Here is a 26,993-nt window from a genome sequence, read left to right as displayed (position 1 = left end):
GGTTTACGCCTCCCACCCCCAATGGGATTTTCATGTGGCCGTTAAACCAATCGATTCCTATGGAATTCATTATAAAGGCCTTCTGCAAAGGCTCATTTGCAGCTAGCATTGACATTTTTCACAAAACGGAGAGTGAATAGAGTAAAGGCGATTTTCTCTATTTTTGTACTCTTATTTTCCACTCTGATTTGTAAATGTGGAAAATTGCATGCAAGGAACCCAACAGCACTTAAGTGCAAGTAGCACTTTTTTTTTTTATAAAAGAGCACTTAATGCGTTTTACCCTTTATGCTACCTGCACTGCTCGGGTAGGGTGGCCAGATTTCAAAAATAAAAAACTGGGACAGGCCACTGACATAGAAGTAGGACTACAGCTTCAGCAGTGAAACACTAGTCCTACTACTACGTGAGTGGCCTGTCCCCTGTCATTTTTAAGCGCCGGGGGTCCCGAGGCTTTTTTAAGTTTAAAAAACCCATCGGGGATTTGGGGAACGGGTGGATACCATACCGGTTTTTGGCAAAAATCATGATATCTAGCCAAAAACCGGGATGGTATCCACTGATCCCCAAATCCCCGATGGGTTTTTTAAACTTAAAAAGTCTCAGGACCTCGGGATGGAGGTGAAAATACCCGCACAGTCCCGGCAAAACTGGGACGTCTGGTCACCCTATGGTCAGGTGATTTGTACGACCAGTGGAATAAGAAGCACCTTCCACAAAGAGGACTGGGTACGAAGATAAGATGGCTTTCTTTCATTTACGGCAATTTCTAGCTCCAATCAATGTTTAATTTACAAGATAAAACCTCCGTCTGTAAACATTTACATATATTTTTACTTGCCTCAAAATGTACAATTCCCCAAATAGGTAGTCATAGGGCCATGGCTTTGACTTTGCAGGTCGTGGCTTCCAGGTCACGAAACTAGAAGGGAAAAGCTGGTACAAAAATGTGCACAGAAAAAGGTGGTAAAAGGGACATGATGGTGACAAACCCAATGGTGTAGAGGGTGAATTTGATCGTTCAGGCAGGATAGGGGGATGGTAAGTCATGGAAAGGAGGAGTACTGGCACAATAGAATTCTTAGTAATTGGGGCACACATGCTAGGACGGATAGGGCACCCGTTCTGGCAACAATAAAGCATCTAGTTAGATAAGGTGGAGAACACTCCATAATTGCTATCCCCAGGTTTGGAAGAAAGACTGGAACGAATGTTGTCCAGTTGGTGATAAGTGGAATGTCACTGAGAGTGAGTTTCTGGTCCAATAACTTAAGGAAAATCAGTGAGGGTGGGGATAATGGCAGAAAGGTAATGGACAGCCTAATCACATTCCAAGAGAGACTGGAAAAAGGAGAGATCAAAGACGGGCAACACAGAAGACTGCATTACGGATGAACATGAGGAGATCCTTGAGGTAAGAATGGGGCGATGCCGGTGAGGAATCGGTCTCTACTGCATGGTATATGGGAGAGCACAGACTGCAACAGAATAGTTCCAAGGGCTTAGGACCAGGAAGTCAGATGCAGGGGGGGCAGACACAAATGGTAGTGTGGATAGGAACGATGGACAGAGACAATAGGAGGATGCCCTGCAGGAGAAGCAAAGGGCTGTAGAGCACGGGTTCGTCACTAACGGACAAGGATGGAACAAGGGAGAAAGGATATGACTGGTCCTTCTGGAAAGTATGGAAAAGAACAGGGCTTTGCAAATTGTGCAATGTTTGGAAAGGAGGTTACTGGGGCAGCGAGAGACGGGGCTCTTCCTTGTTCCCAATCAGGGCGGCAGTGAAGGTTGAGCAGGCAGATGATATTGATGAGGGAGTTGGAGGATGCAAGATGAGTTTATGCCAATTCATCATCAGTCTTGACTGGGTGGGACATCATTAGTTTGGGCTATTAGGTGCGCTTGCAACATATATAAGCGGAAACTATTGCATTAGAGTGAAAATAGGGAAGAAGGGTATATGAGATGGGGCACACAGCTTGTAGATGTTGTTAGTTTATTTGGCCAGCCATTGACTCCCCATGGCCATTCGAATCCCTATGGCCATTTCCACCTAGTTACCTCCCCGCCCAAAACACTGAACTCTTTGAGCACGCTTCAATCAAGCCTTACCATCAAACTTGGCACTCAAAGTGCCTGCCAGTGTTTCTTCAAACCTGTCTTCTGAGAGTTAATGACTTAATTGGAGCTGTAAACCTGCTACAGGTGTGATACAAATGTCAACCAGATCTGCCTTCATCCACTCGATGTATAAGCACTCTCTGTGTCCTTCACTGTACTCCTTTTTAAAAAATAAAAGACTGGCAAAGCCATCAGTTTTAGCTTGTGTATAAGTATTAGGGATTTACTAGGCATTGCAATTAGATTCCCAGATATGCTCAGACCATTTTATTTGATTTATTTTAACATTTAACACCTAGACCCACAACGATCGCAGCGTTTGTACAGAGGAATAACAGAATACAAGTTTACAGACCTTTGAGTTGGTAAGACAAATAGTCAGAACAAAGTAGGATGCAGCTCGTGCATAAAAGTTAGTCATACATATTGAATAACCAGGTTTTCAAAAGTCTCTTGAATGCTGGGTAGCAGAGCTCATTTCTTGTGTGGAGGAAGAGAATTCCAGAGGCAGGGGGCCGTGTTGCTGAAGCCCCCCCTTCTCTGACAAGTTTAAAGCGTGGGACAGCTAGGGTAAACTGGTTGGAGGAGCAGAGCGAGCGACAGTACTGTTTTCTTGTGATGCAGCAGTTCAAGTATTTGGGGGCTTCATTGTAAATGCAGCGTTGCGCAATGGTCCAGGTTTTGAAGTCTATCTGTGCTTTTATTGGTAGCCAGTGGACATCCCGGCGAGTTGCAGAGCTTTGTTTTTAAGCAGCTGTATCTTAGCTAAATTGGAGGCAGATGTGGTTTTGAATGGGGCGTTACAATAGTCTACTTTGCTAAGGATGATGGCTCTTGGGAGCGTGAGACAGTTGTTAGGGCTCAGGAACTGTCTCCTTAATGAGATACGTTTTGTGGTGTAGGAGAGCGAAGATGCAAGGTCGTTAACATGCCTCATCATAGATAGTTCAGCATCAAGGTAGACCACTAGGGTTTTGGCATGTTTGAGGATAGGAATTGTAGCGCCATCAATGATGGAGACGTAGGAGGGGTTGAGGGTTTTAAGGCAAGCAGGGGAGCCTACAATGAATAGCTGTGTCTTCTCATCATCGAGGCAGAGGTTATGGGTTGCCATCTAGGACTGAATGGTGCAGAAGACTTGGTTAAACGGGGAAACATTGGTGTGGTTGCCGGAAATGGGAATGCGAATTTGCGTGTCGTCTGTAAAGTTAGTGTAGGTGATACCTAGAGATTCGAGTATATCAAAGAGGGGTTTGGTATAGGTGTTGTAAAGGGTTGGGGAGAGACAGGAGCCTTGCGGGACCCCAAGAAGGACAGGGATAGGGTTGGCTAAGGGATTGTCAATGAAGACTCTGGCGATACAATCGCTTATGAAGGATTTGATCCATCGGACTGCCTCGAGGGAGAAGTGGAAGAACAAGGAAAGGTTTTGGCAGAGTAGGTCATGGTCCACAAGGTCAAATGCAGCAGAGAGGTCTAAAAAGAGCAGGATGGCAAGGTTGCCAGCATCTCTGATAACTCAAGTTGCATTTTTAGATCGACTTGGGTTGTTTCAGTACTGTGTTTCGGTCGGAAACCAGATTGTCTGACGCCAAGTAAGCAATGTGGTCTATGATTTTAAGCAGGGAGGGTACTGTAGTGATAGACCTGTAGTTGGTAGGTACTGTCAGGTACAAGGAGTTTTTTTTTTTTTTTTAGTAAGGAGGTGAACCAGGCTGCTTTGATAGTGGTGGGTATTTTGCATGATTTAAAGGAGGAGTTGACACATTCTGTGATAATGGGGGTAAGGCTGGGGGCGCAGAGCTTTGTGATGTTAGCAGGGCAGGTATCTCCTTTGCAGTTGGAGGGTTTGAGGGCCTGGATGGTGTTCAGGACAGTCGCTTGGGCGACAGGGTGAAGGGTGAAGCTGGGGACTGACTCCGGGGATGAGCAGGGATGGCTATGGTTGGGCGGTCCCATGAGGGACTGATGGTGGGTTTGATGGCTAGTAGGGATATCCTGGTCAATATTTTATTACAGAGAAGATTGATTTTAGTTAGAGCAGTTTGTATGGTGGTGCACCACGCTTTGTCAGGTTGAACTAAAGTGGTGGGTGCACTCGATTTTCTCATTCGCGCCAGAAGGCAAAGAGTTCCATGTTGTTGGAACTTGCTATGTTGAATCTGTTGTCATAGGAGGTAGCTTTAGTTGCAAAAATAGCAGCCTTGTAGGACTTTAAGGTGGTGGCAAGGAGGGTGGCGTTATTGGAGGTGGGGCGTTTCTTGTGTAGATGCTCCAAGGCTCTTTTCTGTCTTCGGGGCAATACTAATTCGTCTGTAAACCAGATGTTGGTGAGTTTGAATGGTTTCAGAGATTTGTTTTTGAAAGTAGCATGTTGATTTAGTGTGACTAGGAGTGTTGTTTGTTCCTCCAGAATTTTGTCTATCACCAACAGGATTTCCATTTGAGGAATGGAGGTGTAGAGTGACTCTATGGGCCTTATTACAAGTTTGCTGGTCCAGAAACAAGGGTTCCGGTAAGCTCACAGGCACCCTTGTTTCCAGACCAGCAAACTATGTGTCTGCCTGCCATGGCCACTGTGCCCGACAGGTCTGATCCTGCCGGGTGCAGCGGCCATGTTAGGAAGACCGTTCATGCAAGCGCCGGCACCGTTAACAACGGTGCCGTAGCTTCCGGGTCCCCACTCCCATAGAGTCCTCTGGGACTCTATGGGAATGCAAACTTACCTTTTACCAACACCTGACTTTCCGGGCCGCTGGACTTGGAATCTCCTGGTGGCACTGGGAAGTCAGGTGCCAGTAACATTTTCCGAGTCTGCCGGCAACCCGGCTTTAGCACCGGCAGGGTTACCGCCGGACTCGTAATGAGGCCCAATGTCTTGAGTCACCAAGATCTGTTTTTGTGGGTCGAATTGTATACCCTTCAGTAGGTTTAGTGCTGCTGTTGTCTTTTACATAATACTTAATTTTTGGTATTTGTAAGACATAGTCCACAAATTGCGACAATGTTTCTAGAATGGAATGAATGCCTGCAACTATAGGCCTCCCAGAAGGTGGAGAGATGCCTTTGTGTATTTTGGGTAGAGCATAGAATGCCGGGGTGCATAGAAAATGTGGGCAAAGAAATTCTGCCTCTTTGACTTAAATAGCCTTTGCTTGCTGCTTCTTCCACTAGCGTTGCAATGCTAATCCTAAGGGTTTCAGTCGGAGCGCGTGGGAGGCGTTGGTAGTGTACATTGTTATTTTTGAGTGTGGTCACCATTTACTCATATGTTGATTTGTTCATTATTACAATTGCACTCCCCTTGTCTCTAGGTTTTATGACTACCTTGTCGTTGTTTTTAAGGTTGTTTATCGCCATTCTTTCCAGACTAGATAGATTTTGGAAGTCGCAATGGTTGTCCTGTTCTATCTCCTCTAGTTTTTTCATAAGTGCTTTCTCAAAAGTGATTGATTCTAGTGTGATAAAGGGCTGGGTAGAACATAGACTTTGGATGTAGACCTGTGATGTCTTTTGTCTGTGATGATCTTTCTTCAGACTCTTGGTCAACAAAGTACTGCGTAAGCCTAATCTTTTGCACCATTCACCACTTAGATTTGGGTGGTGAATGGATCATATTTGGCTGTTGGTACATAGCCGAGTCCTTTCTGGAGGACAGTGGTCTCATGTGGGGTAAGGACATGGTCGGACAGGTTAAGAACTAGCAATTCTGCGGGGGAATCTGTCTTTCCATCTGCTCCTGGTGATTCTCGGGGAATTGTGCTCCTGTCCGCTGCTGCGTCCTCGTCCTCTTCCGCGTTGGTCTAAAAAATTATATGTATTTCTATACTGGAGTCTCTAATCTACATTGTCTTCAAGGTGGGCAAATGTGTCTCTTCTCCCCTCGCTGTCTCTCAACTGATCTCTATTGTTCAGGCCAGAAGCACTGGCTTGTGCATCATCTCCGGAACTGACACTTGAAAAGCTGTAGAATGGCCTAAGTTGGCGCCATTGTCTGCCTATGTTTGCTTCATTGTCTTGATTGGCACAATCATCATAGTACGAATCTAATGTGTACAGACAGATACACTCGCTCATGTGCGAACGCTGCTATGTCCATCTTCAGTTTCAATATTTTTTTATTCAGGTTAAAGTCTTTACATTCTTTAATTACGGCATGTAGATCGTCTAGCTTTTTTGGTATATTTCAACACAATTTTAGACTTTAACAGATCTCTTTTTTGGTCGATTTTCCGTCATGGGTTTTGTAGATACTGCCTTCGGTACATCAGCCGGTGTACCCTTGCATCTGTCTCGATGATGATCTCCTCATTTGTGGGGCACCAGTAGTTGTAGGTGCTGTGAACCTCGTAAGCATTTTTCTATGGTGATATCCAAAAAGGTGGGCAGGCCTGATCGGTCAGTGCATGGAAGATCAGACCCAGGACTCTGTTCTTCTCTGATAGTACCCTTCTGAGGTTTGCATCTATGTCTCTCCGTCGTGGCCATAATTATAGGGGTGCCCGCCCCCACACCCCAACTTTTGAGGCACACCATTTTATCCCACTCATTTGGTAAGGGCCCCTTTCATTTCGATGTCATGTCCCCCCCCAACATTTTCAGCAAAGTTACTCTACTACTCTCTGTTGTGGGTGGCCTCTTCAGTTGGGCCTGAATGGTCCCACAATGGCACCACATGACACAGATGGCCTTATTAATTCGCATAGACTGGGCGACAGTGCAAGGGATTTTATTCTTCTAAACAATTTAAATGTGGCTTGTTTAATCTCAATAGGAGCAGATTGTTCAATGTGTAGAGTATTGAATATCGCATTTGGATACAAAAGGGGGGGACACTATTGGGCATCCCTCTCATCTTCCATGGGCTTTGCCTCCCTAACCCAGGTGCCCCAAAACCGCTGGTTCCCCAGCTAGCAATCAGTAACACAAAGATAGCTTAGGTGAAGGCCTAAAGGCCACATTTGTATGGATCTGACTCCATCTGGGGTGCTCATATGGGTTCCTATCTAAGGTTTTAAAAAAGAATGATGGTTTCTTCGTGCCATTTGCAGACACCTTGGTCTTTTTTCAAACTCACCCACTCCTCTCTCTCTTCTGTCCCTTCATCTTACCAGTTCTCTTCCTTCCTTCTCTTGAGGTACTCCAATATTCTCTCTCTATCTCCTTTCTCCTACCCCCACATTACCTTTAACTGCACCACTGTTCTTACCATTCACTACATCCTTCTTCTCACTTCTCACTGAATCCCTCTTCTCACCTTTCACTGCACCACTTTCTCACCTCTTGCTACACCCTCTTTTCACCTCTCACTACACCCCTTTCTCACTACACATACTACCCCGACTCTCCTACGTTTGTCTCCCACGCCTCCCCATTCCCACAAGCACTCGCACACTCACCACCCACTCTCAAAAACTGGTACCTCTCTCTCTCTCACAGCACCTCATCTGCACTATGCTCCAACTCTGCCACCAACTCCTCAGCACTCCACCCCGCATCAGCCCTCTACCTGGTCCCTTGTTCCACCTCCACACCTCCTGTGCCTACCTCTGAAACCCTCGCTCTGCCTTTCTCTCCTTCTGCCTCCTTTTATACTGTGGTTGTGCTGGTTCTGTCTCCCCTTCCCCTTTCATTGACTGCAGTGATCACCCGACCCTAGCTACTAACCATGATTTTCTCCTCCCCGGGGGCGAGCCACACATGTGTCGGGCTCCAGAAAACCCTCTAAACCCCTTTCTTTTCAAGCACGGTTTTGTTAGCAGTCTCTGATAGTGTGGTAGCAGCTAGGATTTCAGGCTGCTCGTTCTCCCTGCACCTTTCCTCAGGTGCTTGTGAGTTTTGTTTCCCATTCTGTTTGAGGAGGGTTTCTGTGTCTCTCTTGTCTCCCTGCAGTCTCTCCTCCCATTTCGTTTACTGTTGGCCTACCATTTGCCTGGGTCAATCTTGGGTTGTCAGGGCAGGGATTGGGTGTCTCATCTCTGTTTGGCATGGACACTTCCAGTTCATTCCCTGGCTGTCTTTGACTCCATTTTCCTGTCTCCAGTCTGGGTTTCTTAGTTGCTCCCAGATACCCCCTGGGAGTTGTGGTTCTAAAAAGAAGAAAAAACAACTGGGATGGGCACAAGGGGTAAGGTAACATTATGAAGGTGTACGTGTGAATGGGGATTTAGTAGTATGTATGTGCAGTGCAAAGGCGTGTGGAGGGTAGAATCAGTAAGGCAATGTGGTGTTTTGGGAGTGGAAGTAGGTGATGGTAATATTTTAGATGAGTAGGATAGTAAGAAGAATGTGGGTTGGTCAATGGGGTAAAGTAATGGATGTTTTAGGCTGTTAGAAGGGAGCTGGGTGGGCCATGGTGTGTGGGACTGGGAAGGGGCTGGTAGTTGGAAAGCGGGAGGTGTATTGCAATAATAGTTGTCTGGTGTCACCTGAACCTTTTCTAACACAACCTCCTGTTGGTGCTTGTCTGTGGCCATACTTGCTGATGCATGTTGGGAAGCAGGTAACTTGTCACCTCTTCCAGGTCAGTGCTTCCACAGATGGAAAAATGCCTTGTTAACAAGTTGCTGTGCCTATGGCAACGTGTTTGGTGGCCGAGCACGTCCACGTCTGTTCTGAGGTTTTGTGTACGGGTGAAGGTTGACATGGTCATGGAGGAAAATAAAGCTCCCATTGGCTTACTAGTGTGAGAAATATGGCAGCTAATGGATAACAGGTTAAAAGAAAATATTAATGCGCTGGTGTCTGAAAATGGGTATTGCAAAACCATGGCTATGATAAGTAACAATTTGAGGCTGATTACAAGTTTGGCAGTGTTTGAAAAACAGACAGTGGGCCTCATTACGACCCTGGCGGTATGGGGTAAACGGTGCTGATAAAGCAGCTGACGCCGTTAACCCCATACCGCCTCATTACGAGGTCCGCTCGCGGAACCCGCTCAGGATGCCTTGTTTTACCAGACGTCCTTAGCGGGTCCCGCGAGCAGCCCAGCATGCTAACAATGGGCCCGTCATTAATGGGCCCGTTGTTAGCATGCTCCCCATTCTCATTGAGCCCTATGGGGGCTCAAATGGGAATGTACTGGGTCCGGGCTCCTTGAATGGGGAAATACCGGGCCCTCCTAGGTCGGAATGGCCCGGTATTTCCCCATTCAGGGAACCCGGACCCGAGTTTGGGGGTAGCCATGCCATTGTTAAGGGCATGGCTACCTCCAAACTCATAATTAGACCCAGTATTTTGAAATACGGGATGTTTTACCAGTCGTCCAAATCACAAGTTTCATAACTGAAACTCTATAAAAGTGCCTGCTTTTGTGTGGAGAAAATTACTTCCACACAAACACTTTACCGCATGCAGTATTTCTGCATATAGTAATAAAGCATGGCCCCCACTGGATTCCTATAGGACACCAAAATGGGGAATTGGCTCTGCATGACTCTAAATAATGCGATACAGTAGGGACGCTGCTGCTTATTGGGTGTTGCTAGGTATGTAAAAGATCCGGGCTATGCAATGTCGGGACTGTCGGGACACGGGGGTAGCTAGCCTTGTGTAGCTAGCCTTGTGCTTATAGCCCCTGAGATTCTATCCGGGGCTACAACCAAAAGACCAGGGGCTATAGCCCACTCAGCCCCCCCTAGCAACGCCTCTCGCATACAACTTGGATGGCTGTCGTGGGGATTGAGCTGTGAGAACTAGTTATGGAGCCCTTCTAGACCATTGATAAAGGGAAGTGCATGCTGATTGCTTAACAAAAATCCCCTACGGAAAGTCCTGAGGAGAGAGAAGCTATTCTTGCCGAGCAAGAACTGTTGTTGTCCAAAGCTTGTCAGTCATCTAAATGTGATGTGAATTATGAATTGTAACATTGATCCACATGTGATGTGACTTATGAATTGTAACATGAGTAATCAAGATTCCGTGCAGGATTAGCGTTGCATAGGATCATTATGTGACTCTTTTTGGACTCGTAATTTGTCGACGGGGAAACCTTACATTTGCACTGCAATGTAAGCAGGTCCCTGCTGCCACATCGTGCAAAGTGAATAAACACTGCCTACCATGCTCGCATGCCAAGCATCATTTACTTGTAATTGTGAACGATGCTTACCATGCACGCATGAATAGCAGTGTTCACAATTACAATTAAATGCTGCCCGACCTGCTCTCCTAGCGGGCAGCATTTACAGTAGATCCCTATGGTTTCACCTGCTTTATGCTGGTGCATAGATCCAGTGGGCCTAAAATCCATGTCGCCCCAAATGCTGGAGCATTTGTTTGGCGGAGAGGAAGGAAGGTGGCGGAAATGCAAGTTGCGTTCTGACCCTTCTCTCATTCCTACAAATAATTGAAAATGTGTCATGGCATGAAATAAAGGCATAAAAAGCCTTACGCAAACCTTTTACGCCTTTCATTCACCTTATGCCACTATTGAATTTGCGCTCCTTTGATGGAGCCCAGAGAGAGAGAGAGGACCACTCGCATATAAACCTACATGTAAACAAACATCTTTGTGCAATTTTATTGATTTCATGAATGGGTGCTAAATCTGTACAGAAAACCATGTAGACCTGAGTTTCTATGCACTTTTTTCCATTTGTGAAACCAGACATTAATGCTGCCTGCAATGTTCATGCATTACAGAAAGCATTTACATGATTCCCTATGGAATCTGTGGTTTTTTTGGCAGGCCAAAAAACGAGGAGGATTTCCATGCAGAATCTATCCTCTCTGCCTGCATAAAAATTCAGAAAATCCGAAGGAAAACGAAGTTCCTAGGCATAATGTATAGGTACGAGATTCTCCTCATCGGCACACCCGCTCCCTCCTTTCCTGTCACTCTCTGGCCAGCCTCTCTTGGCCCTCTTCCTGCTCCCACCTGTGAGGCTAAAAACCTCAGGGTCATCTTCGACTCCACACTCTCCTTCTCTCCCCACATCTCTGACGTCTCTAAGAAGTCACACTACCAGCTGCACCTTCTCAGAGGTATTCTTCCTTTCCCCTCCTTCCCCCAGAAGCTCACTGTCTCTAGAGGTCTGTTTCTCTCTAGTCTTGACTATTGCAACAGCCTCTTTCTAAATCTGCCTGCTTCTACTCTCTGCCCTCTGCAACTCATCCAGAACAGGACTGCGAGACTTGTCCTTGGCCGCAAGCCCAGGGATCGTATCTCTCCAGGACTAAAATCTCTGCACTGGCTCCCAAAACCCTCTGCATTGTCCATTGTGCATACCTTCAACTCTCTCTTCCTAAATATCTTCCTTCTTGAGCTCTTTGCTCATCCACCTCCAACTGCCTCAGGGTCAGTCGCTTCTCCAAGCAACGAGTTGGTGGTAGATCTCTTTCTTCGGTTGGGGCCTCCCTCTGGAACAACCTCCCTGCCTCCCTGAAACTTGAGGAGAATCCTCTCTGGTTCCGGCAGCATCTCAAAACCTTTCTCTTTGCTTCTGCTTTTTCTCCTCCTCTCCCCTGCTGACTTCCTGGCTGATACTGAAACTGCACTGGTTACCTGGCTACCCTCTGATCTCAAGCCCAGGTCCCCTCCCCCATCAGTCGCACAACTGCATTGCCTTCCTTGCAACCCTCGCACTTGGGGACTATTTCTGTACCCCTACAGTCCCACTACTAGCACTTGATACCTGATGTCTGCACTTACCCTTGCCACCTGCTGGCCGTACTTTACCTATTGTTATTTATTCTATTATCCCATGTACTGCGCTGTTCCCCCCCCCCCGCCCGCACTTTCCTCCTTCCCATGCACTTGGCGATCTGAATGACACCTGGCTAGTATGATCATTGTCTTCCCTCTGTTCCCCCTCCCTTGCCTCATCGCGCCTTGAAACACGTGTGTATAGGTGCGTTATAAATGCCATATCATATCATATCATATGGACCCTGGAGTATGCGCTATTACCACTAGATAGTGTCTGGTGGCTGCGTTGCCTCAGTCAAATGGGTGCGCCCAAAAGCACCTACAAAAATATAGTTTTAATGTTGTGTGACTGGCCTATCGCGCTCGGCCAAAGTTTAGAAATCCTTACAAATTGCAAATAAAACTTATGTCATAATCAAAAATTGAAGATCAATTATTGTCCAGAAATTGAAGTGTAGAGTAACTTTAATGAACCATGATGTCAGCCGACACGTGTTTCAACAAGCGTCATTTTCAAGGCTGGCATTATCACCCAATAGTTAGCAACATTTGCACAATAATGGTTTGTAATAATTAAACCATGGAGTACCAATAACAGAAACATATGCATTACGCCGATAATTCAAATAAAACATATACATTGTTATCAGAAAGTAGAAAGTGCAATAATTAGGATAAGAGATGTACACACCCCATAGGTTGTTACCATCGTATGCCGGAGAATTGAGGGTTGTTGGAAAGACAAGACAGAAAAAGTAGATGCACTAATGAGTTTCTCTTGGTCAAAACATGAATTAAGGTACATATTGTGATTTGACAGTGCAGAGTGGGGCACCAATCGAAGTGACCCATGGCGTCCCATACATATAAGTACTGTGAGCCTTCAAATGTAGTGCAAGCCAATATTAATAAAACAATGTATATTACAATCTGACGTCATAATCGAATTCTATGCATTCTTTATGAGGAGTTTTTTTAAGGTTATGAATGCAAGATACCTCAAATCTGCTGCTAGCCATGATAAATAAATAAATAAATTCACACGAGTGGTGCCGCCTGATAATTGCCCCAAAGCACCTTGTGAGTGTGGTGATGAGAATATAACAACAATATGGATAGCCGATAGCTCACCATTTATCCAGTTGTGAACTCTGCAAGGAATAAAGTATTGTCCTCATTAGGTTCATTAAAGTTACTCGACACTGCAATTTCTGGACAATAATTGATCTTCAATTTTTGATTATAACATAATTTTTATTTGCAAATTATAAGGATTTATAAGCTTGGCTGAGCATGATATGCCAGTAACACAACAGTAAAAATAAGTTCCTAGGCATGTGGCAATCTAGGGACAAAAGAACATTGCATTGCAAAAGAAGTCCCTGGGTTAAAGGTTGTTTCCCTTTTTTTATTTTGCGGTTCTATTTCTATTTAGAACAAATGCTGTGTTTCACATGACCCGATGCAGGGGTGTGCTGGCCTTTAGGGAACTCTGGAGAGTTCCCGGTAGGCCTCTGCATCCTGGGCCTCTTTTGTGTGGTAACCTACTTTATTTGTAAATTTTCTCATAGGAAAAGGGTTGGGCTTGCTTAAATTGTGTAATATGGGGCCCGTTTGAAAATGATTTCCAGGGCCTCTGTTGGTTCCCAGTCCACACCTGATCCAATGTAAACGTTTTGACACACCAGTGCAAGCTGTACACAAGTAGTAGTTTTTTTATTTTTCTACCATGTACATGTTTGACACTATTTGTATACTGCTTCCAGGGTCGGATTGGCCCCTCGGCCTTCTGGCCCGAAATCATCCCTGGGGATTGGGGGCCGGTTTCTGGCCATGCCTAGGCCGGTTTGGAAGAAATAAAAATGGAAAAAATAAAAAATAAAAATGTTTCAAATTTCTTTTTTTTTTCTTTCTAAAAACCTTTCATCCTTCTTAGGTCAATAAATGAGTACCAACACAGGTTGGGTGATATTGTATGCATATTTGTTCTATAAAAAAGAGCTTAAGCGTAAGTGCTATACAATAACATTATCATTTGGCCTTGGACGTCAGCTTGGATTGGGGAACAATGCTATTTGATGCCACTTCCTGTTTTGTCAAGGGTTGAAAGGTCACGTTTCACCACTTCCCGGGATGTCAGTTTGGGTTGGGGTCACTTCCAGTGATGTCATCAGAGGTCCAGGGTCGTGAGACGAGGGGTGGGCCACTTTATTGAGGCGAGGGGTCGGCCACTTTTATTTGGGTGACCGGGCCTATTTCTTGTCCCTGCCGACCCTGACTGCTTCATCCTGTATGCCAAATGTTGGCTTTGTTGGTCAGTTGTATTGTTTCTGTTTTTGCCTGTATTATATTTGTAATATATTCTGAGCACGGGTCATCATTTCTGGTTAGAAAAAAGAGATCTCCTTGGTTTTTCCTGTAACCTAGGGACCTCCTTTGCGATTACATAAACATTCAGTACAGCTGGAGATGCACGCAGTTTTGCCATATGCAGCGGATAGGGAAGGCGGAAGTGGTCCCAGTTCCATGGTGTACAATCACTAGCATCCCACAGAGCATATATTACTAGCAGAGACAAAGGGGCTCATTTAATTTAGCCATGTAGTTCGGTGGCAGGGACCCTCGTTTCGTCTAGACAAACACGTAGGCGAGGACCCGCTGCTGGATTTTGGACATTTGTACATCGGAGTGCATAAGTGCAGGGCAGAAGACAGTGTACAAGCGTGTATGCTGCCTTTTGCCCTACATGTCGCACTCCAACGTTCAAATGAAGTAAACACCGCCTGCTATGCGGATATGGCAGGTGGCACTTAAAATGGCTCCCTATTAGCTCTGCCTGTTTTTTGCTGCTGCTTAAAGCTGGTGGACCCTATAAGGATACTAAGCGTTTGCTCTGGCACGAAAATGCATGCCGGCGAAAATGCTGGAGCATTTGTATGGCGGAGAGGAAGGGAAGTGGTGGAAACACAAGTTGCATTCCGCCCCCCTCCTCTCGGCCATACAAGTGAATGCAAATGGGGCGTGATGTAAGCAGCATATGTAAAAGCCTTACACAAGGCTTTTAAGCATGTTTAGTATGTTGGCCAGGCCGAAAATGTTCCCCATGGTCTCCGGCTGTGAATTATGATCCATGTACTTTGCAAAATTTGCTTGAAGTGGTTTGGTGGCGAATTTGTCGCAATGCTTTCAATGTGAGTAACTGGCTGTGTGTAACTAAATAGTTGTAGACGCTGTGTCTTTAAAAGGTGCAAATAATATATTTTGACATGCTGGAGTAAAAAACCTTTTTTCATTAGGTTTGATGTGAACAGTTGTATGTTATGAATCGCTATCAATTGTGCATGGCAGGCAGCATTTACAATGGATCACTATGGTGTCTCCCTGCTTTATGCTGGCATAGGAATCCCAAGCATTTGCCCCTTTATGAAAGTGCATGCCAACGCCAGTGGTCGAAGTGGGTGGGAGTGGTTGTGTGCAGTGCTCCTCTACTTTTTTGTACTAAGTTTTACTGTTATACATTTATTTTGAAAAACAAAAGATCTGGAATGGTTTTGTTTTAAAATAATAGTGTGGGAAGCAGTTGAAAATTGCACTTCAGTGAACTGCACTGAACGTTCCCTTAAACAGCAGACCCTTTTGTTTCGGGTTTGTATTGTGCATGGTAGGGGGCATGGCGATGGGGTTTGTGGGAAGCGGGCAGGCCAGCAGGGAACATAGTTCCACTACTTCTTTTCATATACTTCAACCACTGGCCGATGCAAACGCTGGGGCATTTGTATGGCGGAGAGGATGGCAAGCAGTTGCGTTCCGCCCCATCTCTCTTTCATACAAGTGGATGAAAATGGGGCGTGAAGTTAAGGGAAAGCGTAAAAACATTATGCTTTTATGCTTTACTTTAATGTTTCGCCCCTCAGGAAAATAAGCTCCACCGTTGGCTTCTTTTCAGGCCTCACCTCTTCTCCAGGAGTGAAAGCATGGAGCAGGGCCGTGGAGTAAACTCTGAGTTTAAGGAACTCTGTACAACCTCCAAGTCGCCCTTATAGGAACTGCCGTCAGTCCTGTTCACCTGGTGTCCTCTGATATGCCCCTGTGCTTAGCTTCACTCTGACAAGAGCCAAGTTTGCAGTGCTACACATTATGGGGGACATTTTGTAAAAAATGGTAAATGCTGCGTGTTGCTGGTCACCTGCATGCAATTTTCAACACTCCCAAAGTATAGCGTAAAAGTAAAGAGTAAAGCAATGCAAAATAGCCTTTACGCTCTGCATGGACAGAAATAAAACACGGCCTACAAATATGATTTGCAGGAACGTTTATAATGGATTCAAATGGAATCTGCCTGCTCATTTGCAGGTGTTAATGTGAGGCAAATTCCATTGGAATCCATTTGTTTTAAGTCTGCATGAAAATCTCATGCAGGCGTAAAACGAAATGCTCTCCTTAGACGTAGGAGGAAAGCAAAGTGGAGATGCTGTCTCTGCTTTGCCACCCTCCTATGCCACAGGACCAGTGGCACCACTAGGCGCATTATAAATAAATAATAAACTAAACTAGAGGGGAGGCAAGGGGGGTCTCAGCCACCCTTATAAAACGCTGCCCCCCACCCTCATTGACCCGTCTGCCCCTCAAAGAGGTCAATGAATGTGCCAGCTCAAGTGACCTCATCAGGCACCCCTATGAAAAATGTCTGGGGGCGCCACTGCTCAGGACAGCTGCAACATGATCAGAAGCAGACAATTAAAGTGTAAAAGCAATTTTACACTTTCATTTTCCACACTGGTCACTTCAAAATGAAGCCCTATAACTCCAAAAGTCAAATAGAAAAAACTAGTAAAGACACTAGTCCATAACTAAAACTACAACACAGGTACAGGCCGCATAACTCCATGCAAATGTTCTTCAGATGACATTTAGCCAAAGCCCTCACGCCACACAACTGTCCTCACTCCGAAACCTAGAGAGCTAGATATACTACTTGATCTAACAGATAAGCAGAAATATCACTTTCTCACACCTCGCACAAGATGCAACCCACATCACTTGTCTGTACAGCTCGGTAAGCCACAGCAGCACCTAGAACAGGCACTGAAATCTTAGAGGACTTGACCATCCCCAGAGATCCAGAAGAGGCCATAATCCTAGAGATCACTCTCAGACATAAGAAGGTTTTATCAAGCATACGGATCTGTGAGATGTAAATTAGCACTACGGCAGCCAGGACCTCCAATGGCCAGTCATGATCATGTTATATAGTCTTGACCCAAAATAGGACAACATTGTACCTGGCAGCAAAGTACCAATCCAAAAACAAAGTCACCCCACCAACTCACTTAGCTCTCCCACCTATTGATATTGATATTTTATTTGTATTGCGCTCATACGCAAGTGTTTCAGAGCGCAGCGAGGCAAGGGAGGGGAACAATGGAGAACAAAACACCAATCTTACTAGGCCCAGTGACATTGAGAATGTGCAAGTGCAGGGGAGAGGGAAGGGGGAAAGTGCAGGGGGGTAGGCGTATAAGTGGAAAGTGCTGAGCAAAGGAATAACAAAACAGTAACAGTGGTAGTGCAGCCAGCAGGTGGTAAGTGCTAGGTGTAAGGCAACAGACAGGGGGTGTCTGATAAGTGCAGAAAAGGGGGGGGGGACTTTAGGGTTACAGAACCCAAGTGCAAGGGTTGCCATAGGCAGTGCGGGTGCGTGGCAGGGTGAGCAGGTACCCAGCCCTGAAAATAACTAGGTTCACGATGCCAATATATGCAGGAACACACAAGACCTGGAACTTAATACACATATAAGGAGCTATCAAAGTACTGGGCTATAGCCAGCATCGCAGGGAGTATTGTCAAGCACACAGCACTCTTGGGCAGATCTACCATTATGTTAACCTACTAGGGAGCATGCAAATAAGCACCCTAGACTTAACATGGCCGTTTTGATATTCAGCACTCGCAGCAATCCACGAGACCAGACCACAAAGCCCAAGGTTTGGCACACTGCCTCTTCCTACAGGCCCTTCCTGCACTGCCTCCTATATCTTTATTTAATCGTTTATTTATTATGGCGTCTGCTTTATAATGCTGCATGGTCTACTTCAGAGAGCAAAATAGTGAAATCCAATTAGGTTTCAAGCCGTAACACAGTGATTATGTCAAAGAAATGTACATATATGAAGGAACGCATTGCTGGCCCTGAAAGGGGCAACCAGCTCAGGACAACCTATGCACCTGTTATATCCAACTTCGCTCATCAGAAACATACTCTAGTACATTAGTCTCAAATGCACCTTTAACTCCCTTAACTGGGCGACCTCTAGATATTCAATCTTTGCATGCAGGTATTATTTCATAAATTAGTTATGGCAACCAAGAAAGGGTGGAACACATGTGCAGTTATGTAGCCACCCACTTCCTGTTTCTCTCTCTCTGGGCATGCGGGTGTTTTTTACATGCTGAGTCATTATCAGCGTCGCTTTGTTCTTAGTTCCCTTAACGACCTTGGCTCGCATTAAACACTTCCCTTATGAAGGGTGACAGGATGGTGGGGTCCCTGGCTGCTTCCCGAAAGCCACAGAGCAAGATCTCAGCTAAGGCCAGATCATGAACCATGGTTGTTTCTATACAAGGTCCTGCATAGAAACAACACCCTATCGAATGACTGGCTTTGTCTGATGCTAGCACTCCTCCCTAAATTATTCAGAAGACTCTTTGCCAGATGAACATTGCTAACCGCAATTTCAAATGTTATCGGTCCTACACATTGTGGACTGTTCTAGTGCACTTGTACTGTAACTAGCACCTAGATGCCCCGGGGCTTTGTGTGCTACTATAAATGCATAACTTTTTTTCTATCTGTTCCTTCTGTCTCACTGGTCTTATCTGTAATGACCTCTGTGTTGTATACATTGCTTGGCGCCTGTGCATACTGGCTTTGTGTGTCCTTATGGGAGCCATGCACCAAGGTTCTGGGTAGAGTTTGCTCCTTTCATGGCTGTTATTCCAGAAGGGGATGCCTTCTCCCTCTGTGCCAGACATTGTGGTTGTAATGTGGTGGGCAGAGGCATTGCTAGGGGGGGGGCTAAGAGGGATATAGCCCCAGGTCTTTTGGTTGTAGCCCCGGATAGAAGCTCAGGTGGTACAACCAAAATGCTAGTTAGCCCCGAGTCCCACCAGTCCTGACATTAGCTTAGCCACTGATCTTTTCCCGACCTAGCAACACCCCTGGTGGTGGGCTCATACAAGCACGCATCCAATACTACATTGCACACTCATTTGCAATTCTTGAGATCTACCTTAGAAATAGAACACATCTACCACTATTCCTTAGCAAACAAACTGAATAAACTACCAGGCTACCTTCTTCAATTTCCATCAAGGCACCATCGTGATCGATTTCTTAGACTACATTTGAATGCCCTAAGAACAAGAGAAGTTTTGTTTATAAGAAAAGACGTAGAGATAAGCGACAATTTGTGTAGATTTTGTCGAAAGGAAATTGACACAGTAAGACATCTGATAGCTGCCTGCCCTAAACTCCATTCCTTAAGATCTGTACATGTCATGAAGTTCGTACCACTAAATGAGAACATGGACGATTGGTGGCATCGAATATTGAGTGGAAGTTCTATTATCCTGACTTGTGCAGTGATTAACTTTATTGATGCCCTAAATGTTTGATAACTTATGTAGGCAAGGGTTAGGCATAAGGACTGTGTAAGGATCCGTGCAAGGACTTGTGTTATAACAAAAAGTTTATAATAAACTATGTTTAATAATAAAAAAAATAAAAAAAGAAAACTATTCCTTAGGACTTATGCGCCTCCTTCCTTTTGTGGACCTATTGTCGATAATGGGACTGACGAACACCCAGGCCATCACAAAGCGCTCGTTCTGCGTTTGTATCGTTTCGTTCCCAGTTTCCCATCCTCTTACCTTCCCCCTTGCTAATTGTTCTCCTCCAGCAGACCAAAAACCTGGATTACCCTGGCAGGGGCACAGTATACTCCACACACAAGCCTAGGTGCTTTGAAATGACTGTGCTGTTGATTTGACGCAGTTTAAAAGGAGATTAGCCAAGCATAATTTAAAGATGTCTAACACAATATATCCCATTGCAGTACATTCTCTCCATTCTGTTCCTTGAAAAGGTCCTCACAGCCAACCAGATAGATGGTATATAGAGAGGTCGTTTTAAGGGCATTAGTCCTCAGGATTCTCCTCAGGGCCCTAAGGTCCTGTAACAGACACTGTTGCGCTCTAAAGCCTCTTTAATTAAGTTTTCTGAATCGTGCATTTAAAAATAAAATGTACAAATGTATTTATTTTCGCTCCTAGGTTTTGCAACATGATGCAGTGTCTCAAAGCACTAGGCAGCATGTTAATGTTGTACAAAGCAGAAAATAAAGAAAAAAAATAAGAAGAAAGAAATTCTATTTTGTGGAAGCCACCATTGATTTCAAAGGATATGACATGCCTCACTTCCCAAAAGAGGTCTCATAATTCTTCCTGTTGTCAGGAGATCGCACCAATTAATGAAAGGAAAGAGTAATTTACTCCAGGATGGAATAAAGGAAATATGTGAAGGGTGGTGTCTTCTTGCCTTTGATTTCTGTGCCTAGGCCTCCAAAGGAGCTTTCTTTTACCATCCTTTCAGCATTTTACCCCCAGAGCAGCAGACTTCAAATCCAGAAGTGGGGATTCTGGAGTAGGGAGTGTATGTTTGTGACTTTACATGTATTACCCATTCTATATTTCTATTTTGGACATGCTACCTTTGTGGTGCTGTTCTGTTGGGTTACATTATTGTTCGTTATGTTAAGCCATGGGAAGTTTTTCTATGTAGCTGTGCTATGCTATCTTCACTATGCTCTGCCCTGCTGCTTGAAAATGCTCTGGTCTTTTAGTTTCAATATGCTATAAAGTGGTATGTTATGCTACGTCATGTCATGTTTGTAAGATGTTTTTTCACCAAATCCACGTACATGTTAAGTTGAATATATGGTTTTGATTTACATCTTCCTTCTGCTTTTTGGAGGCTGCACCCGTCTCCACACATACCAACACCAACCCTTGTTTGGACTTCCACTGCCTCCCTCGCTGCATCTAAACCTGACTCTGCTCCTCCCTTGCACCATTTCCTTTTTAATTCTCCTTTTCCAATTGCACACTTGTAGCCAAAATGGATATCTTGTTTTAATTTTCATTTTCAATTTTATGTGTTTATTCACCACGTTTTGTTTGGGACACGATGCATGTTTCTGTTATACTAGTTGGTTAGATCCTGTTATGCCAGGTTATATTATGTGATGTTTCATTAAGTCATGTTGTGTTACTGTCTAATGATAAAGCACCCTGACACAGCCAAAAGGCAGCAGAAAGCACTCCCCAAAACACCTGAATAAATAAAACATAGGAGCAGCATCCAGTTTTTGTAAAGCGTGCCAAACCACCCTACATTCACCTTGAAATGTGTTCTTGTAAGTAGACTCTACACCCCTATTTTGGGATTTGCATGCTGCTCTCTGTTGACAAAACAAGATAATTGCAGTTGAGGCCATGAAGAATATACAATGCCGGATTATGCAGGTTAACTACCATAAAGCCAGTTTCAGCCTAAGAGGAGTCCTGTGTAAAGTAGTTCCAAATGCCAGATGGAATTACCAATAAACGATCTCAGACGCAAATAACCAGACAGACTCCAAGAATATCGCAAAGTACTACTTTATGATCAGCTCAAATAAAGTAGTGATGAGACGTAGACCCTCCCTCCCTCTGGTAATAGACAGGTGTATTTTAGGGACTGTGCCCAGCCCTCCTGTCTAACATTGTAAAAGTCAGAGGCATTGTCCATTGAGGCAGCCAGGCTGCCCTTGTTCTAGGCAGGCACATTAGACAATAGGTACACAGCAAGTTGAAGAATAGGTGACACTGCACACGTTTATTTAGCAAAACAAACCTAAACTAATCCTTACATTGTGCACAACTTAAATAACAGAGAATACAGATTTCAGATTTAGAATATAGATCAGCAAAAGGCAGCCATTTACCCCAAAATGGATACACCACATCATGCATTACAATGGATATAGGCCTTAAGCCTTAGGGAAATTAAAAAGTGTTGAACAAACTGAAAATACAGGGTGGTGTGGAGCTCAGATAAATAACAGTTCAAGCCAGGGTTATTGAGAAAAGGGAGGGCTTGGACATAAGCTGATGTGCAGTGATTTAGCAGTTTAAATGTTAGGATTATACAGTTTTCAACATTGCTGCTCACAAAAGAAACTGGCATAAAGTCAGAAAAGGATAAGGTAGTGACATGTATTTATTTATAAATATACATATAGCCGTAAGGCTTTGTATCTACAAATGACAACATAGAAACATTTATTAAAATACACGCAACATAAATAACAGTGACAACAACAACAACAATTAACACCCAGATGTAGATTCAATCAGTCATCACCTAATAGTACCTACTTTGAAAATGAGCTTCACAAAACAGGTATCTGATAACTTAAAACACCTATCTAAAATATCATGATAAAACACCATAAATTAGTTTAAAACATCAAGTAAATCATAAAAAAATGAAATGAACATTATCACATTTTTTTAAATCTCTTTACATTTCCAATAAAATGTTATCATAAAATAAATCCGATTACATACTGAATGCTTTGGCTTTGCATTAGGAATACCAGTTAGGGATGTTATGTTTTGCTAAAAAATGATATAAAACAAAGTTATATTTTTTGAAGACAATAAATGAGGATCCGCTTGCTTATATTCAGGAGCACTAGAGGCTTGAAGCGCGCAAGCAGAGGTGAGAACAGTGGCAGTATTTGACCACATTTTATGTCACGGATTGACTGAGCAGGTACAGAGGCACTCAAGAAGCAAGTGAGAGTGGAAGTGAAACTGTGGCATGAGATACAGTTGACTACAGTACATTATTGTTGGCTGTTACAGGAGAAGAATTGAAAAGAAAAATTATGCTAGAAAACTTGAGGAAGCCAAGTTATTTCCGAAAAAGTTGTCAATATATGCCATAGAAGGGGCAGTATTGACGAGTGGAGAAGGATTGGGTATATAGCAAGCAGTGGTTACATCACAGGCGAATAATCAGCACAAGATGGGCCAAGGAGGGAATGGATTTGTGCCACAAGGCAGAGGAATGGGAAATAAAGAAAGGGGTGGATTTCGGAATAATCAAAGCGGGTTTCAGAATATGCAGAACAAGAGTCGGAATATGCAAGGAGAATTTAAACAAGGGGGACTAGTCAGAAGGGCTCCTTCTGTATATTGGACATATGAATGACAGGGCACATTGTGTGCATATACGGGAGACAAGGATATGTATAAAATGGACAATTCTCAAAAGGGGGGACAGCTTATCCTCCAGAATATAGCTTACAAGTTAAGGAAGGGCTCGCCCAGGATCAGATATTGTATCAGACACGAGCGCTGAGAGTGCAAATGAATTCAGTACAGGGGCAATTGTCATGAGCCCTATGCAGAGTTAGCGATATGCAAACACAAAATAGGTATTGACACTCAGGATAGGAGGTGCCACTGTGGAGGAGGAAATCCTTTCATGGGAACAGGGGTATGCATGCGGTTCTACGTTATATCGTCAAAGTACTTTTCATCGTGGGACTTTTCATCGCCACTTTTTCATCGACCAAAACTCTTTTTTTTAATTTTTTTTTTATTTCTGGGGGGATCCCCCCCAGACACCCCCCTTACTTATATAATCTTACCCCAACCCCAAAAAAACACCCCACAAAAAATATTTTTTAAAAAAAAGAGTTTTGGTCGATGAAAAAGTGGCGATGAAAAGTACAATGATGAAAAGTACTTTGATTATATGCGTGTATACCATGCATGCATCCACAATAGGATAGTGCACAGGATGACTAGATGTGTTCAGAATTATTAGTGATATTGGACCCCTAGAGGAGCCAATGGTTAATGTGACAGTAGGAGATGAAACCTTTGCTTTGCCAGTATACACTGTGACTGCACATCCATGTACACGGGAGAAAAAGTATCCAATGGTAGGAATTATCAGAAGATTGAGGGTTCTTTGGAAGCCACAAATTGAGTTCCTTTTTCATTGATGAATTATCAGTCTCTATAGAAGAGTATGACATGACTGATTTTTGTTATATTTACGAAAGGCACCTATCAATATTTTGGGAAAGGATTTAATGTCAGAACTTAACAAGATGATTTTATTTATTGACCCAGGGACAGTGTGTTCTACATTTGGAATACACTATTTAAATGTGGCAAATTTATGCTGCCAATCACAGGGCAAGTGGATCTGCGAGATGTTCCAGTTGAGTTGGAGGTTTTTCTATTTATGAGGTGAACCGTCTATTAACATGGCTATCTGGCCTAGTTGAGAATGATGAGAATACCTGATGAATTTTTGTTCAGACCACGGATATTTATGGACAAAAAGGGGGACTGGCTGTCCTTCTAGAATTAAAAGCAGCCATAGGATGAAAGGAAATGACAATGCTTGAAGGAATGGACAATAAGTGTAGACCATGGAGGACAGTGATAGTTCTGAAAGAAGGGTCTAGGCTGATTGATGTCACTGATGACGACATATTTAGAGAAGACTGAACAAAATGATGAAGTGGTGTTTTTATGAGCACCACACACTGGATAAAAATAGAGAGAAGGGGAAATCCCACAGCAAATGATAAAAGTGCATCACTTCCAGCATATTTTTAGGAAGACTTGGAGAGAGTGCCAAGTGTCCTGCGAACCACAGGCCCTTATGATATGAGTCTATTAAAACAAATAGGGGAACAAAATAAAAGTACACGCATGTGAGGGATTATAAATATGAAAAAATAGAGAGGGTTGTGTTGTAATTAGACTAATTAATATAGGGTAATCATAAATAAATAAGGATAAAAGCGTGGAACTAAAATATTAATGACACTTCAGGGGGTGAAATAAATAAATAAATATGAATGAATGGTTATTAAAGCAGCAAAAAGCATAAGTTAATAGAAGGTGCAAAGAATGGAACAAAGAGTAACATTTTGAGACAAGAGTGATAAAGGAAGGTCTGGATAAAATATCCCAATTTGTAAACAATGAGCACAATGGATGGTGTTGGTTACGATTGAGTAGTGTAGTGTATTTTGATAAAGAGACAATGTGATTAATGAAGGGCCAAAGGGGTGTGGGTGGCCAAGATTGATCTAATAAATATGAGCCTTTAATAGAACTACACCAAAGAACATATGAGAGTGAGTAACAAAAAAACTGTTTATTTGTATATGATGATGTTGATCTATATTTTACAGATGACAATTACTGTCATTTTTTGAATACGAGAGGAATGTCTACATGGCCTTAGCAGAGAATAGCAGTATAATGGGAAGAAACATTATTTTATGACAGAGGTAAGTGCTAGTGGACAAGTAGAGATAGAAGAGGTAAGTATCAGTCCACACAGCAAGTGTGTGGAACAAACTATTGATCATTATTAGGAGTAAGAGGACCCAGGTGAGTACAGAAGAAAAGCAGTAAGGGATACAGTCTTTCAAATAGATAGCATTTTCCCAAGAGAAGTGCAAACAAGGGTGAGCGCAGGATAGCATATATATGTATATACGAGTGTGGCCATATCTAAACAATGAGAGTGAAGAAGACTTTGGATAGAAGGTGGAGTAACCTTTTTGTAATTCTGGTAACCAATAAATGCCCAGAGTAGGTATTACGAACCCCCGCTCCACGTCTACACCGGCCGTACTCTTCGGTAAGCATTGCATATATTCAGTTCACTGGTGGACCTATTGCCGGCGTATATATATTTTTTTAAGCCACAGCAAACAACGGCACCTCTTATTTGAACCCCTGGGTGCCGAGCACGACAGCGGCCATGGTCCACCACCCTTATTTCAACAGGAGTGGAATATGGCATTATGCCAGAAGTAACAGATGATGTCTGTGATGATACTGATTTTTCTGATACATTTAATCTTAGTATCCACGTTTCTCCTCTTTTAATAGGCTTGTCGACCTGATGACGTTTGGATTGGCCAATTGTCGCTAGTTATAACCGATGAAAACGTGGCTTTGGGAGTGGACATCACGAGTTGTGTGGTTTAACTGGATGCAGGCCAGATTGGGCTGCATGCACAGGTACTGAGTTATTGACTATATCTAGTTTGAAACAATGTGCTGTATTGAGTCTTCCCTATTTCCGACTCAATTACATTTGGTACTATTCCCACAGCGTAACTTCAAGCTGGATTGGCGCCTTTTTTCAGATTCAAGACTGAAGTTGTCTGCCTATGCGAAAAACCTTCATAGACCCTGCTTGAAAGCTATAAGGAAGGTATGGATCAAGGGATCCTCATGATGAGGCCCAATACTGTGTTTGATGAATGACTCTGGCACTTTCTCGCCTAGTGGGAATACCTTGAGGCTGTTCATAGAGGGTATGCCGTTCTTTGTCGCAATGGTCCTGTGTGTGCCCTTTCCGGTACGTTTCTGTAGTGCACTTCAAGTTACAGTTCAGATCGCGGGTTGTGTATTATGCCGACAGATGTCTGGGCGACTGTTTCAATTATGATGTGTACAACACTCAAACGCCCTATAAGTATTGGTTAGTGAACCAAATCGTAGGGGAGTCAAGTGGTTGCCTCTGATCACTTTCTTTAGCGATGGGTAGGTTGATCCAGCCCCACGAGTCCACCTGAAGGGTGGAATCTCAGGTGGTGGTTGTTGAATGCGACTTTGCCATCTATGCGTTAATAAGTGTAATCTTCTCTTTTCAAGATTCAACATGTGTTCCAGTATTAGATAATCAAAGTGGTATGGGGATTTGGAGTCGCCAAACATTTTTTGACACTCCACAGAATTGTAATTTAACATTCTGTTACTATAGAGGGACTATTTACCAGCCTTCTGATTATTATTCCCCTTTTCTGTTGTCCACATGTGCGCTGCATCTACCTCCCGCTGGAGCAGAAGCCAAGTCGACGGCTTAAAGCAGCAATCGGCTGCTTCCATCCATTTTTTCCAGTGTCCAACCCCCACAGTATATCAACAGCGTGTGTTTGATCCGGTGGTGACCGGAAAACCCTGCATTTAGAAAACAGTTCTTAGCCGCTTTTTTATAGCCTTCAAAATTGCACAAACAATTTTTTAATGTGAATTGTTGTTTTTATCTTAGTGCACGACCCTGATG

At 43.8% G+C, this 26,993-nt stretch overlaps 1 long non-coding RNA gene across 1 annotated transcript in view; it reads left to right on the top strand.

The window, feature by feature from the left end:
* Positions 1-616: 616 nt before the first annotated feature.
* Positions 617-26,993, top strand: part of LOC138488527 (uncharacterized) — a 29,905-nt gene continuing 3,528 nt past the window's right edge. The window contains exons 1-3 of the long non-coding RNA XR_011274678.1: positions 617-729; positions 25,811-25,942; positions 26,037-26,138. This is a non-coding gene — a long non-coding RNA (uncharacterized lncRNA). The remainder of the gene's footprint in view (positions 730-25,810; positions 25,943-26,036; positions 26,139-26,993) is intronic.

This window comes from Ambystoma mexicanum, chromosome 9, assembly GCF_040938575.1.
Source record: "Ambystoma mexicanum isolate Mex_15411 chromosome 9, UKY_AmexF1_1, whole genome shotgun sequence".
NCBI classification, from domain to species: Eukaryota; Metazoa; Chordata; class Amphibia; order Caudata; family Ambystomatidae; genus Ambystoma; species Ambystoma mexicanum.
The sequence above is the reverse complement of the archived record's forward strand: the minus strand, read 5'-3'. Positions and strand labels throughout refer to the sequence as shown.